At 51.1% G+C, this 16,989-nt stretch overlaps 1 protein-coding gene across 1 annotated transcript in view; it reads left to right on the top strand.

The window, feature by feature from the left end:
* The first annotated feature begins 3,175 nt into the window (after positions 1–3,175).
* The window catches only part of LOC122552437 (volume-regulated anion channel subunit LRRC8C-like), a 133,386-nt gene continuing 119,572 nt past the window's right edge, over positions 3,176–16,989 (top strand). The window contains exon 1 of the mRNA XM_087983213.1: positions 3,176–3,372. The gene's annotated coding sequence lies outside the window, so the exon portion shown is untranslated. The remainder of the gene's footprint in view (positions 3,373–16,989) is intronic.

Here is a 16,989-nt window from a genome sequence, read left to right as displayed (position 1 = left end):
ACTGACCATCACAGTGAGCTGTCACAGACCATCACAGGTAGCGGATACTGACCATCACAGTGATCTGTCACTGACCGTCACAGTGAGCTGATACAGACCCTCACATTGAGCTGTCACTGACCGTCACAGTTAGTTGATACTGACCATCACAGTGAGCTGATACTGGCCATCACAGTGAGCTGATACTGACCGTCACAGTGAGCTGTCACTGACCATCACAGTGAGCTGATACTGACCGTCACAGTGAGCTGTCACTGACCATCACAGTGAGCTGATACTGACCGTCACAGTGAGCTGACACTGACCATCACAGTGAGCTGATACTGATCGTCATAGTGAGCTGTCACTGACCGTCACAGTGAGCTGATACTGACCATCACAGTGAGCTGATACTGACCCTCACAGTGAGCTGTCACTGACCATCACAGTGAGCTGATACTGACCAACACAGTGAGCTGTCACTGACCATCACAGTGATCTGATACTGACCGTCACAGTGAGTTGATACTGAGCATCACAGTGAGCTGTCACTGACCGTCACAGTGAGCTGATACTGACCATCACAGTGAGCTGATACTGACCCTCACAGTGAGTTGATATTGACCATCACAGTGAGCTGTCACTGACCGTCACAGTGAGCTGATACTGACCGTCTCAGTGAGCTGTCACTGACCGTCACAGTGAGCTGATACTGACCGTCACAGTGAGCTGATACTGACCAATACAGTGAGCTGTCACTGACCGTCACAGTGAGCTGTCACTGACCATCACAGTGGGCTTATACTGACCCTCACAGTGAGCTGATACTGACCATCACAGTGGGCTTATACTGACCATCACAGTGAGCTAATACTGACCATCTCAGTGAGCTGTCACTGACCGTCACAGTGAGCTGATACTGACCGTCACAGTGAGCTGACACTGACCATCACAGTGAGCGGATACTGACCGTCACAGTGAGCTGATACTGACAGTCACAGTGAGCTGCCACTGACCATCACAGTGAGCTGATGCTGACCGTCACAGTGAGCAGATACTGACCATAACAGTGCTCTGTCACTGACCGTCACAGTGAGCTGATACTGACCCTCACAGTGAGCTGTCACTAACCGTCACAGTGAGCTGATACTGACTGTCACAGTGAGCTGTCACTGACCGTCACAGTGAGCTGATACTGACCATCACAGTGAGCTGACACTGACCATCACAGTGAGCTGTCACTGACCGTCACAGTGAGCTGATACTGACCGTCACAGTGAGCTGTCACTGACCGTCACATTGAGCTGCTACTGACCATCACAGTGAGCTGACACTGACCGTCACAGTGAGCTGATACTGACCGTCACAGTGAGCTGATACTGACCATCACAGTGAGCTGATACTGACCATCACAGTGAGCTGTCACTGACCATCACAGTGAGCTGTCACTGACCGTCACAGTGAGCTGATACTGACCGTCACAGTGAGCTGTCACTGACCGTCACATTGAGCTGCTACTGACCATCACAGTGAGCTGATACTGACCGTCACAGTGAGCTGTCACTGACCGTCACAGTGAGCTGCTACTGACCGTCACAGTGAGCTGTCACTGACCGTCACATTGAGCTGCTACTGACCATCACAGTGAGCTGATACTGACCGTCACAGTGAGCTGTCACTGACCGTCACAGTGAGCTGTCACTGACCATCACAGTGAGCTTACACTGACTATCACAGTGAGCTGTCACTGACCGTCACAGTGAGCTGATACTGACCATCACAGTGAGCTGTCACTGACCGTCACATTGAGCTGCTACTGACCATCACAGTGAGCTGATACTGACCGTCACAGTGAGCTGTCACTGACCGTCACAGTGAGCTGCTACTGACCGTCACAGTGAGCTGTCACTGACCGTCACAGTGAGCTGATACTGACCATCACAGAGAGCTGACACTGACTGTCACAGTGAGCTGCCACTGACCATCACAGTGAGCTGATACTGACCATCACAGTGAGCTGACACTGACCGTCACAGTGAGCTGATACTGACCATCATAGTGAGCTGTCACTGACCGTCACAGTGAGCTGATACTGACCATCATAGTGAGCTGTCACTGACCGTCACAGTGAGCTGATACTGACCATCATAGTGAGCTGTCACTGACCGTCACAGTGAGCTGATACTGACCATCACAGTGAGCTGTCACTGACCGTCACAGTGAGCTGATACTGACCATCATAGTGAGCTGTCACTGACCGTCACAGTGAGCTGATACTGACCATCATAGTGAGCTGTCACTGACCGTCACAGTGAGCTGATACTGACCATCACAGTGAGCTGTCACTGACCGTCACAGTGAGCTGATACTGACCATCATAGTGAGCTGTCACTGACCGTCACAGTAAGCTGATACTGATCATCACAGTGAGGTGATACTGACCGTAACAGTGAGACAATATTGACCGTCACAGTGAGCTGGTCCGGACCATGATTCCTAACCAGACCATCATGATGTTCCTTCAGTGACCATCCCCACATTCAGATGATTCCTGTTTCTGTGCTGAGACACTCACTCTCTATGTGATCATTCCAGGAGTCCCACTGTCAAAATTCCCTTCCTGCTGACGGCTGCGGTTTCTCCTGATGTCCTCGCATGTCCTAACTTTCCCCTCCCACAGCGTGCCCTCTCTGGTTTACCAACAACCCTGTGTGAGTAACCCTAACCAGTGGCTTCTGGGAGTCCATGTGGACAATATCCATGACAACTCCCCTATCCAGCCATCCCTGAACTCCTCACAAAGTTGATGCCAATTAAATATGACCTAATCTTCCCACTTAATCATTTGGTCCTGAGCCGTCGACTCCAGGACCTTCCCTCCTTTATTATGGTGTGGAAGCTGAGACCCTCTGTTTCCACATGCCCAGCCTGAACACTCAACAAATGAAATTTAATCAGCTTTGGTGGCAGTGCCTGGAGGATTGAAAGTTTCTGGGACATTGACAGTGTATCCCCTCCTCTCCTCAGAGTGCTACACATCTGTCGTGCTGATCTGGGAGGGCACTGGGGTCTTGGTTTAACATTGAGTGTCGTGTCCAGCCGCGACAACCCCTCCTTCGTCATGGTGATTGACTGGTGGGTGGTATTTTCTCCAACTAGGCCCCACACTCTCTCCTGGCCAGAACAATGCTGTTCCAGGGAGCGACGAAACCTCTCTCCCGCAGTCCAGCAACAGCTGGCTCTTTCAGGAGCAGTTTGACAGAGCGTGGTGAGGAATTGTAGCTGTACGCTGTCTGAGTAATACACTGACGGTGGAGCTTCCTGCACTGTTTATTGACTGACTCCTTCTTACACACAAGTGGAGGTCACTTCCAGAATGTGTGCTTCCTGACGGTAGGCAGGAGTTTGTCTCTCTCACTAAAATGCTGCTGCTGGCTTTAATAACAGCTCATGTCGGTTCCGTATCTCTTTCTCTCTCTGCCCCTCTTTTCTCTCTTATTCCCCCTCCCTTTCTCTGTCTCTCCTTTTCTTTCCCTTTCACTTTCCTTTTATTTTTCTCTATCTTTCTCTCTTATTCTTTCCTTCTCCCCCTCTTTCTTTCTGTCTTCTGCTAGTTCCTTCCTTCTCTCTCTCTCTCTCTCTCTCACATACCTTATTTTCTTTTTCTTTCTCTTGCTCTCTGCTGACCTTTCTCTCTCTTGCGCCACACTTTATCTTTCTTCTCCCTCTCTTTCCCTCATTGTTTCCTTCCCTCATTCCTCCCTTTCTTTCTCTGTTCCCACTCCGTCCTTTTCTCTCAAACCTTCTCCTCTCTTTCTGTTCTCCTCTTGATCTTCCCCACTCTCCATTTCACCTTTCTCTCTCTTTGTCCCTTTCTTTTCACTTCCAACTTTCCATTGCTCTTTGTCTCATTACTCCCTTTCTGTTTCTCTCTCTTCCCATCTCTCTTTCTCTCCTTTGCTCCACTTGCTCTGATTCCGGAGCAGCCCTGGACCTGGCTTTGAGTCTGCTTCCCACAGCGATCCTCTCGCCTCCTGCTGGGAATTTTGTCATTTATCTGGGACAAAGTGGGTTTGGGGATGGGAAATGGGATGGGGTTGGGGATGAGAATGGGAATGAGGATGGAAATTGGGGTGGGAATGGGCTTGGGGACGTAGTCTGGAATGGGGATTGGGAAGGAGTTTGGGATAGGAATGGGGTTGGGGATAGGATGGGAATGGGAATGGGAATGAGTTTAGGGTTGGAGTTTGGGATGAGGATTGGGGATGGGAATGGGGATGGGTTTGGGGATGGAGTTTGGGATGGGCATGGGGATGATGATGGGGATGAGAATGGTGATGGGATGGGAATGGGAATGGGAATGGGGATGGGTTTGGGGATGGAGTTTGGGTTGGGCATGGGATGGGGATGGGGATGGGGATGGAGTTTGGGATGGGTTTAGGGATAGGGATGTGAATGGGGATGGACATGAGGATGGAAATGGCGATGGGTTTGGGGATGGAGATTGGCGATGGCGTTTGGGATGGGAATGGGGATGATGGTGGGGAATTAGGATGGGGATGGGCATGGGAATGTGGATGTGAATGGGGATGGGTTTGGGGATGGATATGGGGATGGAGATGGAGATGGGATGGGTTTGGGGATGGAGTTTGGGATAGGCATGGGGATGGAGATGGAGATGGGGATGGGAATGGAGATTGAGATTGGTATGGGGATGGAGATGGAGATGGGATGGGTTTGGGGATGGAGTTTGGATAGGCAAGGGGATGGAGATGGGGATGGGGATGGAGATGGAGTTTGGGATGGGCATGGGGATGGGGAAGGAGTTTGGGATGGGCATGGGGATGGAGATGGGGATGGAGATGGGGATGGGGATGGGGATGGGGATGGGGATGGAGAGTGGGATGGGGATGGGGATGGAGAGTGGGATGGGGATGGGGATGGGGATGGGAATGGGGATGGGGATGGAGATTGGGATGGGGATGGAGATGGGATGGGGATGGAGATTGGGATGGGGATGGGGATGGAGATTGGGATGGGCATGGGGATGGGGATGGAGATGGGATGGGGATGGGGATGGGGATGGAGATTGGGATGTGCATGGGGATGGAGATTGGGATGGGCTTGGGGATGGAGTTTGGGTTGGGAATGGGGATGGGGATGGGGATGAGGATGAGCTTGCAGTGGAGAATGCCGTGTTGCGGTGGGTTGTGGTGGGAGGGTGAGGGGGTGGGTATAGACAGGGAGTGGATGTGAGGGGGACGTTCTGGCTTTGCAGTGACAGGGGACCGTGGGTGAGTGGGGGACAGTTAGCAGAAAAACACTGAAGGCCACTGGGAAAAAAACAGAACCGTTTGTGTCCAGAACTTGTCTCAACAACATGGGGTTAAACATTGGCTTCAGTTTGGGAGAAGGAGTGGTGGGTGATTCGATTGTTATAATTATTTTGAATGTTGGGTCGGTTCCAAACTATACAATTCTAACCAAAGCCTTGATGTGATTTGTTTAAATATCTTCCATAATGATCAGTTACTATCAGGTTACAGATTGATCAGTGACAGGAAGTTTTCTGCACTGAATTCCCCCTCCCTCCCTCACTCCTTTGCTGTGTTCTCCTCTCTTGGCTTTGAAGAGTTTGGTTCAAGTTTAACCTTCAAAGGTTCACATCAGTGAAGGAGGATGGTGACTGGCCAAACTTTCCAGCATTAAACTGACTCTCGACCCATCATCCCTCACACTTAGCTTGCTTTCCCGTTGGACAATAATGTCCCAGGACGGTGGGGATCACCCCACAGGGAAGAGTAACACGGTCAGGTCCATATTTGTGTTTGACGGGTGGCACGGTGCCTCAGTTCTGCTGGACAGCACCAGGGACCTGTGTTGGATATCACCCTCAGGCAACTTTGCATATTAGAGTCATAGAGATGTACAGCACGCAAACAGACCCTTCGGTCCAACCCGTCCAGATATCCCAACCCAATCTAGTCCCACCTGCCAGCACCTGGTCCATATCCCTCCAAACCCTTCCTATTCATATACACATCCAAATGCCTCTTAAATGTTGTAATTGTACCAGCCTCCACCACTTCCTCTGGCAGCTCATTCCATACATGTACCACCCTCTGTGTGAAAACGTTGCCCCTTAGGTCTCTTTTATATCTTTCCCCTCTCACCCTAAACCTATGCCCTCTAGTTCTGGACTCCCCGACCCTGACCCTTGTCTGTTTACCCGATCCAAACCCGTGTCTGCGTGGGTTTCCTCCGGGTGCTCCAGTTTCCTCCCACTGTCCAAACATGTGCAGGTCAGCTGACTTTGCCGGGGTAAATTGTCCCACAGTGTGCAGGGGTGTGCAGGCGAGGTGAATTTGCCATGGGAGATGCAGGGATACAGTGTTAGGGTAGGCGATGGGTCTGAGTGGGATGTTTCACATGGGTCTGAGTGCCCTGGATTGTATGATTCTCAACCATCACTCTCTGGCTGTGTGACCAATTCGCGATGGCAATGCCAAACGGGATGTTACTCTGTCCTTTTGACGATGTCACCCTCAGAGCTCAATGCCTGAGGGTAATCAGCTCCAACGTTCACAACTACAATGTAATGAGCTATCTTGACCTAACAATTAGCAGGGGGAGGTGGAGATATGGAGATTAATCATCAGATGTCTTCATCGATTGACCATGATGAGAGGCTGTGAGTAAGAGTAAAAGCAATTCTCAATGAATAATTTTGGTATGGGAAGGGAACCAGCAAATGAAACAATAGTCTTTCCCACACAGACGGAAACTGCAGGACGTGCTGAGTAAACATGTGGTGCCTGGTCTCCAACAATTCAATAACAGGCTGTAAGGGTGGGGCTACGGCTGGGGAGGGGGGAGGAACTTGTTTTCTTTAATTGACCATAATAATATCAGAACAAGTCAGAGAAACGGAATCAACTTCCTCCTCAACAATTCTCACCAAAAAAATCAGGAGCACAGTGTCCACCATTCCACACTGACAGACCTGTCCCCAACAATACTGTAGCCCAGTGTTATACAGGGACAGACCCGTACCTCACCAGTACTGTACACCAGTGTTATACAGGGACAGACCCATACCCCACCAGTACTGTACCCCAGTGTTATACAGGGACAGACCCGTACCCCACCAGTACTGTACCCCAGTGTTATACAGTGACAGACCTGTACCCCACCAGTACTGTACACCAGTGTTATACAGTGACAGACCTGTCCCCAACAATACTGTAGCCCAGTGTTATACAGTGACAGACCCGTACCCCACCAGTACTGTACCCCAGTGTTATACAGGGACAGACCCGTACCGCACCAGTACTGTACCCCAGTGTTATACAGGGACAGACCTGACCCCACCAGTACTGTATCCTAGTGTTATACAGTGACAGACCTGTCCCCACCACTATACCCCAGTGTTATACAGTGACAGACCTGTCCCCACCAGTACTGTACCCCAGTGTTATACAGGGACAAACCAGTCCCCACCAGTACTGTACCACAGTGTTATACACTGACAGACCAGTCCCCACCAGTACTGTACCCCAGTGTTATACAGTGACAGACCTGTCCCCACCAGTACTGTACCCCAGTGTTATACAGTGACAGACCTGTCCCCACCAGTACTGTACCCCAGTGTTATACAGTGACAGACCTGTCCCCACCAGTATTGTACCACAGTGTTATACAGTGACAGACCTGTCCCCACCAGTACTGTACCCCAATGTTATACAGGGACAGACCCGTACCCCACCAGTACTGTACCCCAGTGTTATACAGTGACAGACCTGTCCCCACCAGTACTGTACCCCAGAGTTATACAGTGACAGACCTGTCCCCACCAGTATTGTACCCCAGAGTTATACAGTGACAGACCTGTCCCCACCAGTACTGTACACCAGTGTTATACAGTGGCAGACCTGTCCCCAACCGTACTGTACCCCAGTGTTATACAGTGACAGACCTGTCCCCAACAGTACTGTACCCCAGTGTTATACAGTAACAGACCTGTACCCCACCAGTACTGTACACCAGTGTTATACAGTGACAGACCTGTCCCCAACAATACTGTAGCCCAGCGTTATACAGTGACAGACCCGTACCCGACCAGTACTGTACCCCAGTGTTATACAGGGACAGACCCGTACCGCACCAGTACTGTACCCCAGTGTTATACAGGGACAGACCTGACCCCACCAGTACTGTATCCTAGTGTTATACAGTGACAGACCTGTCCCCACCACTATACCCCAGTGTTATACAGTGACAGACCTGTCCCCACCAGTACTGTACCCCAGTGTTATACAGGGACAAACCAGTCCCCACCAGTACTGTACCACAGTGTTATACACTGACAGACCAGTCCCCACCAGTACTGTACCCCAGTGTTATACAGTGACAGACCTGTCCCCACCAGTACTGTACCCCAGTGTTATACAGTGACAGACCTGTCCCCACCAGTACTGTACCCCAGTGTTATACAGTGACAGACCTGTCCCCACCAGTATTGTACCACAGTGTTATACAGTGACAGACCTGTCCCCACCAGTACTGTACCCCAATGTTATACAGGGACAGACCCGTACCCCACCAGTACTGTACCCCAGTGTTATACAGTGACAGACCTGTCCCCACCAGTACTGTACCCCAGAGTTATACAGTGACAGACCTGTCCCCACCAGTATTGTACCCCAGAGTTATACAGTGACAGACCTGTCCCCACCAGTACTGTACACCAGTGTTATACAGTGGCAGACCTGTCCCCAACCGTACTGTACCCCAGTGTTATACAGTGACAGACCTGTCCCCAACAGTACTGTACCCCAGTGTTATACAGTAACAGACCTGTCCCCACCAGTACTGTAACCTAGTGTTATATAGTGACAGACCTGTCCCCAACAGTACAGTACCCCAGTGTTAAACAGTAACAGACCCGTCCCCAGCAGTACTGTACCCCAGTGTTATACAGGGATAGACCTGTCTCCACCAGTACTGTACCCCAGTGTTATACAGTGACAGACCTGTCTCCACCAGTATTGTACACCAGTGTTATACAGTGACAGACCTATCCCCCACCAGTACTGTACCCCAGTGTTATACAGTGACAGACCTATCCCCAACAGTACTGTACCCCAGTGTTATACAGTGACAGACCTATCCCCAACAGTACAGTACCCCAGTGTTATACAGTAACAGACCCGTCCCCAGCAGTACTGTACCCCAGTGTTATACAGGGATAGACCTGTCTCCACCAGTACTGTACCCCAGTGTTATACAGGGACAGACCCGTCCCCACCAGTACTGTACCCCAGTGTTATACGCTGACAGACCTGTCCCCACCAGTACTGTACCCCAGTGTTATACGCTGACAGACCTGTCCCCACCAGTACTATACCCCAGTGTTCTACATTGACAGGCAGCATCCAGGGAACAGGATAATCGACGTTTCGGGCATAAGTCCTTCTTCAGCCCTTTCCTGAAGAAGGGCTTATGCCCGAAACGTCGATTCTCTGTTCCCTGGATGCTGCCTGACCTGCTGCGCTTTTACAGCAACACATTTTCAGCTCTGATCTCCAGCATCTGCAGACCTCACTTTCTCCTTATACAGGGACAGACCTGTCCCCAACAGTACTGTACCCCACTGTTAAACAGTGACAGACCCATCCCCACCAGTGCTGTACCCTAGTGTTATACAGTGACAGACCCGTACCCCACCAGTACTGTACCCCAGTGTTATACAGGGACAGACCCGTCCCCACCAGTACTGTACCCCAGTGTTATACAGTGACAGACCTGTCCCCAACCGTACTGTACCCCAGTGTTATATAGTGACAGACCTGTCCCCAACAGTACTGTACCCCAGTGTTATACAGTAACAGACCCGTCCCCAGCAGTATTGTACACCAGTGTTATACAGTGACAGACCTATCCCCACCAGTACTGTACCCCAGTGTTAGACAGTGACAGACCCGTCCCCACCAGTACTGTACCCCAGTGTTATACAGTGACAGACCCGTCCCCAGCAGTACTGTACCCCAGTGTTATACAGGGACAGACCCGTCCCCACCAGTACTGTACCCCAGTGTTATACACTGACAGACCTGTCCCCACCAGTACTGTACCCCAGTGTTATACGCTGACAGACCTGTCCGCACCAGTACTATACCCCAGTGTTATACAGGGACAGGCAGCATCCAGAGAACAGGAGAATCGACGTTTCGGGCATAAGCCCTTCTTCAGCCCTTTCCTGAAGAAGGGCTTATGCCCGAAACGTCGATTCTCCTGTTCCCTGGATGCTGCCTGACCTACTGCGCTTTTCCAGCAACACATTTTCAGCTCTGATCTCCAGCATCTGCAGACCTCACTTTCTCCTTATACAGGGACAGACCTGTCCCCAACAGTACTGTACCCCACTGTTAAACAGTGACAGACCCATCCCCACCAGTGCTGTACCCTCGTGTTATACAGTGACAGACCTGTCCCCACCAGTACTGTCCCCCAGTGTTACACAGTGCCAGACCTGTCCCCACCAGTACTGTACCCCAGTGTTATACAGTGATAGACCCATCCCCACCAGTACTGTACCCCAGTGTTATACAGGGACAGACCTGTCCCCATCAGTATTGTATCCCAGTGTTTTACAGTGACAGACCTGGCCCCATCAGTACAGTGCCCCAGTGTTATACAGTGACAGACCTGTCCCCACCAGTACTGTCCCCCAGTGTTATACAGTGACAGACTTGTCCCCACGAGTACTTTAAGGAGAAAGTGAGGTCTGCAGATGCTGGAGATCAGAGCTGGAAATGTGTTGCTGGAAAAGCGCAGCAGGTCAGGCAGCATCCAGGGAACAGGAAAATCGACGTTTCGGGCATAAGCCCTTCTTCAGGGCTTATGCCCGAAACGTCGATTCTCCTGTTCCCTGGATGCTGCCTGATCTGCTGCGCTTTTCCAGCAACACATTTCCAACCACGAGTACTTTACCCCAGTGTTATACAGTGACAGACCTGGCCCCACCAGTACTGTACCCCAGTGTTGTACAGTGACAGACCTGTCCCCACAAGTACTGTACACCAGTGTTATACAGTGACAGACCTTTCCCCACCAGTATTGTACCCCAGGGTTATACAGTGACAGACCAGTCCCCACGAGTACTGTACTCCTGTGTTATATAGTGACAGACCTGTCCCCACCAGTACTGTACCCCAGTGTTATATAGGGACAGACCTGTCCCCAACAGTACTGTACCACAGTGTTATACACTGACAGACCTGTCCCCACCAGTACTGTACCCCAGTGTTATACCGTGACAGACCTGTCCCCACCAGTACTGTCCCCCAGTGTTATACAGTGACAGACCTGTCCCCAACAGTACTGTACCCCAGTGTTATACAGTGACAGACCTGTCCCCACCAGTACTGTACCCCAGTGTTATACAGTGACAGACCCGTCCCCACCAGTACTGTACCCCAGTGTTATACAGGGATAGACCTGTCCCCACCAGTACTGTACCCCAGTGTTATACAGTGACAGACCTGTCCCCAACAGTACTGTACCCCAGTGTTATACAGTGACAGACCTGTCCCCACCAGTACTGTACCCCAGTGTTATACAGTGACAGACCCGTCCCCACCAGTACTGTACCCCAGTGTTGTACAGGGATAGACCTGTCCCCACCAGTACTGTACACCAGTGTTATACACTGACAGACCTGTCCCCACCAGTACTGTACCCCTGTGTTGTACAGGGATAGACCTGTCCCCACCAGTACTGTACCCCTGTGTTTTATATTGACAGACCTGTCCCCAACAGTACAGTACCCCAGTGTTATACAGTGACAGACCTGTCCCCAACAATACTGTACCGCCGTGTAATGCACTGACAGACCTGTCCCCACCAGTACACTACCCCAGTGTTATACAGAGACAGACCTGTCCCCAACAGGACTGTACCCCAGTGTTATACAGTGAGAAATCTGACCCCACCAGTATTGTCCCCCAGTGTTAAACACTGAAAGACCTGTCCCCACCAGTACTGTATCCCAATGTTTTACAGTGACAGTCGTGTCCCCACCAGTACTGTACCCATGTTATACAGAGACAGACCCATCCCCAACAGTACTGTACCCCAGTTTTTTACAAGGATAGACCCGTCCCCACCAGTACTGTACCCCAGTCTTATACAGGGACAGACTGTCCCCTCCAGTAATGTAGCTCAGTGTTATAGTGACAAACCTGTCCCCACCACTACTGTACCCCAGTGTTATACACTGACAAACCTGTCCCCACTAGTGCTGTACCCCAGTGTTATACAGTGACAGACCTGTCCCCAACAGTACTGTATCCCAGTGTTATACAGTGACAGACCTGTCCCCACTAGTACTGTACCCCAGTGTTATATAGTGACAGACCTGTCCCCAACAGTACTGTACCCCAGTTTTATACAGTAACAGACCCGTCCCCAGCAGTACTGTACCCCAGTGTTATACAGGGATAGACCTGTCCCCACCAGTACTGTACCCCAGTGTTATACAGGGATAGACCTGTCTCCACCAGTATTGTACACCAGTGTTATACAGTGACAGACCTATCCCCACCAGTACTGTACCCCAGTGTTATACAGGGACAGACCTGTCCCCACCAGTACTGTACCCCAGTGTTATACAGGGATAGACCTGTCCCCACCAGTATTGTACACCAGTGTTATACAGTGACAGACCTATCCCCACAAGTACTGTACCCCAGTGTTATACAGGGACAGACCTGTCCATAACCAGTACTGTACCCCAGTGTTAGACAGTGACAACCCGTCCCCACCAGTACTGTACCCCAGTGTTATACACTGACAGACAGACCTGTCCCCACCAGTACTGTACCCCAGTGTTATACGCTGACAGACCTGTCCCCACCAGTACTATACCCCAGTGTTATACAGGGACAGGCTGCATCCAGGGAACAGGAGAATCGACGTTTCGGGCATAAGCCCTTCTTCAACCCTTTCCTGAAAAACGGCTTATGCCCGAAATGTCGATTCTCCTGTTCCCTGGATGCTGCCTGGCCTGCTGCGCTTTTCCAGCAACACATTTTCAGCTCTGATCTCCAGCATCTGCAGACCTCACTTTATCCTTATACAGGGACAGACCTGTCCACAACAGTACTGTACCCCACTGTTTAACAGTGACAGACCGATCCCCACCAGTGCTGTACCCCAGTGTTATACAGGGACAGACCTGTCCCCACCAGTACTGTACCCCAGTGTTATACAGGGACAGACCTGTCCCCACCAGTATTGTATCCCAGTGTTTTACAGTGACAGACCTGTCCCCACCAGTACAGTACCCCAGTGTTATTCAGTGACATACCTGACCCCACCAGTACTGTCCCCCAGTGTTACACAGTGACAGACCTGTCCCCACCAGTACTGTCCCCCAGTGTTATACACTGACAGACCTGTCCCCACCAGTACTGTACACCAGTGTTATACAGTGACAGACCTGTCCCCACCAGTACTGTACCCCAGTGTTATATAGTGACAGACCTGTCCCCACCAGTCCTGTACCCCAGTGTTATACACTGACAGACCAGTTCCCACCAGTACTGTACCCCAGTGTTATACAGGGACAGACCTGCCCCCAACAGTACTGTACCACAGTTTAATACACTGACAGACCAGTCCCCACCAGTGCTGTACCCCAGTGTTGTACAGGGATAGACCTGTCCCCACCAGTACTATACCCCAGTGTTATACCGTGACAGACCTGTCCCCACCAGTACTGTCCCCCAGTGTTATACAGTGACAGACCTGTCCCCAACAGTACTGTACCCCAGTGTTATACAGTGACAGACCTGTCCCCAACAGTACTGTACCCCAGTGGTATACCGTGACAGACCTGCCCCCACCAGTACTGTACCCCAGTGTTATACACTGACAGACCTGTCCCCACCAGTACTATACCCCAGTGATATACAGTGACAGACCTGTCCCCAACAGTACTGTACCCCAGTGTTATACGGGATAGACCTGTCCCCACCAGTACTGTACCCCAGTGTTATACAGTGACAGATCTGTCCCCACCAGTACTGTACCCCAGTTATATACAGGGACAGACCTGTCCCCACCAGTACTGTACCCCAGTGTTATACAGTAACAGATCTGTCCCCTCCAGTACTGTACCCCAGTGTTATACAGGGACAAACCAGTCCCCACCAGTACTGTACCACAGTGTTATACAGTGACAGACCTGTCCACAACAGTACTGTACCCCAGTGTTCTCCAGTGACAGACCTGTCCCCACCAGTACTGTACCCCAGTGTTAGACAGGGACAGACCTGTCCCCACCAGTACTGTACCCCAGTGTTATACAGTGACAGATCTGTCCCCACCAGTACTGTACCCCAGTGTTATACAGGGACAGACCTGTCCCCACCAGTACTGTTCCACAGTGTTATACAGTGGTACACCCATCCCCACCAGTACTCCAACAATTCAATAACAGGCTGTAAGGGTGGGGCTACGGCTGGGGAGGGGGGAGGAACTTGTTTTCTTTAATTGACCATAATAATATCAGAACAAGTCAGAGAAACGGAATCAACTTCCTACTCAGCAATTCTCGCCAAAAAATCAGGAGCACAGTGTCCACCGTTCCACACTGACAGACCTGTCCCCAACAATACTGTACCCCAGTGTTTTACAGGGACAGACCCGTACCCCACCAGTACTGTACCCCAGTGTTATACAGGGACAGACCCGTACCCCACCAGTACTGTACCCCCGTGTTATACAGTGACAGACCTGTCCCCACCAGTACTGTACCCCAGAGTTATACAGTGACAGACCTGTCCCCAACCGTACTGTACACCAGTGTTATACAGTGACAGACCTGTCCCCAACAGTACTGTACCCCAGTGTTATACAGTAACAGACCCGTCCCCACCAGTACTGTACCCCAGTGTTATACAGGGATAGACCTGTCCCCACCAGTACTGTACCCCAGTGTTATACAGGGATAGACCTGTCCCCACCAGTACTGTACCCCAGTGTTATACAGTAACAGACCTGTCCCCACCAGTACTGTACCCCAGTGTTATACAGGGATAGACCTGTCCCCACTAGTACTGTACCCCAGTGTTATACAGGGATAGACCTGTCCCCACCAGTACTGTACCCCAGTGTTATACAGTGACAGACCTGTCCCCACCAGTACTGTACCCCAGTGTTATACAGTGACAGACCTGTCCCCACCAGTACTGCACCCCAGGGTTATACAGTGACAGACCTGTCCCCACCAGTACTGCACCCCAGTGTTATACAGTGACAGACCTGTCCCCACCAGTACTGCACCCCAGTGTTATACAGTGATAGACCCATCCCCACCAGTACTGTACCCCAGTGTTATACAGGGACAGACCTGTCCCCACCAGTATTGTATCCCAGTGTTTTACAGTGACAGACCTGGCCCCACCAGTACAGTGCCCCAGTGTTATTGAGTGACAGACCTGTCCCCACGAGTACTTTAAGTAGAAAGTGAGGTCTGCAAATGCTGGAGATCAGAGCTGGAAATGTGTTGCTGGAAAAGCGCAGCAGGTCAGGCAGCATCCAGTGAACAGGAAAATCGACGTTTCGGGCATAAGCCCTTCTTCAGGGCTTATGCCCGAAACGTCGATTCTCCTGTTCCCTGGATGCTGCTTGATCTGCTGCGCTTTTCCAGCAACACATTTCCAACCACGAGTACTTTACCCCAGTGTTATACAGTGACAGACCTGTCCCCACCAGTACTGTACACCAGTGTTATACAGTGACAGACCTGTCCCCACCAGTATTGTACCCCAGGGTAATACAGTGACAGACCAGTCCCCACGAGTACTGTACTCCTGTGTCATATAGTGACAGACCTGTCCCCAACAGTACTGTACCCCAGTGTTATACAGGGACAGACCTGTCCCCAACAGTACGGTACCACAGTGTTATACACTGACAGACCTGTCCCCACCAGTACTGTACCCCAGTGTTATACAGGGATAGACCTGTCCCCACCAGTACTATACCCCAGTGTTATACCGTGACAGACCTGTCCCCATCAGTACTGTCCCCCAGTGTTATACAGTGACAGACCTGTCCCCACCAGTACTGTCCCCCAGTGTTACACAGTGACAGACCTGTCCCCACCAGTACTATACCCCAGTGTTATACAGTGACAGACCTGTCCCCAACAGTACTGTACCCCAGTGTTATACAGGTACAGACCTGTCCCCATCAGGATTGTATCCCAGTGTTTTACAGTGACAGACCTGGCCCCATCAGTACAGTGCCCCAGTGTTATTCAGTGACAGACTGTCCCCTCCAGTAGTGTAGCTCAGTGTTATAGTGACAAACCTGTCCCCACCACTACTGTACCCCAGTGTTATACACTGACAAACCTGTCCCCACTAGTGCTGCACCCCAGTGTTATACAGTGACAGACCTGTCCCCAACCGTACTGTACCCCAGTGTTATATAGTGACAGACCTGTCCCCAACAGTACTGTACCCCAGTGTTATACAGTAACAGACCCGTCCCCAGCAGTATTGTACACCAGTGTTATACAGTGACAGACCTATCCCCACCAGTACTGTACCCCAGTGTTAGACAGTGACAGACCCGTCCCCACCAGTACTGTACCCCAGTGTTATACAGTGACAGACCCGTCCCCAGCAGTACTGTACCCCAGTGTTATACAGGGACAGACCCGTCCCCACCAGTACTGTACCCCAGTGTTGTACACTGACAGACCTGTCCCCACCAGTACTGTACCCCAGTGTTATACGCTGACAGACCTGTCCGCACCAGTACTATACCCCAGTGTTATACAGGGACAGGCAGCATCCAGAGAACAGGAGAATCGACGTTTCGGGCATAAGCCCTTCTTCAGCCCTTTCCTGAAGAAGGGCTTATGCCCGAAACGTCGATTCTCCTGTTCCCTGGATGCTGCCTGACCTGCTGCGCTTTTCCAGCAACACATTTTCA

This window comes from Chiloscyllium plagiosum, unplaced genomic scaffold (assembly GCF_037043375.1).
Source record: "Chiloscyllium plagiosum isolate Xiang-an unplaced genomic scaffold, Cpla_swu_hap1 HiC_scaffold_45, whole genome shotgun sequence".
Classification (NCBI taxonomy): domain Eukaryota; kingdom Metazoa; phylum Chordata; class Chondrichthyes; order Orectolobiformes; family Hemiscylliidae; genus Chiloscyllium; species Chiloscyllium plagiosum.
This window is presented reverse-complemented; position numbering and strand designations above follow the sequence as displayed.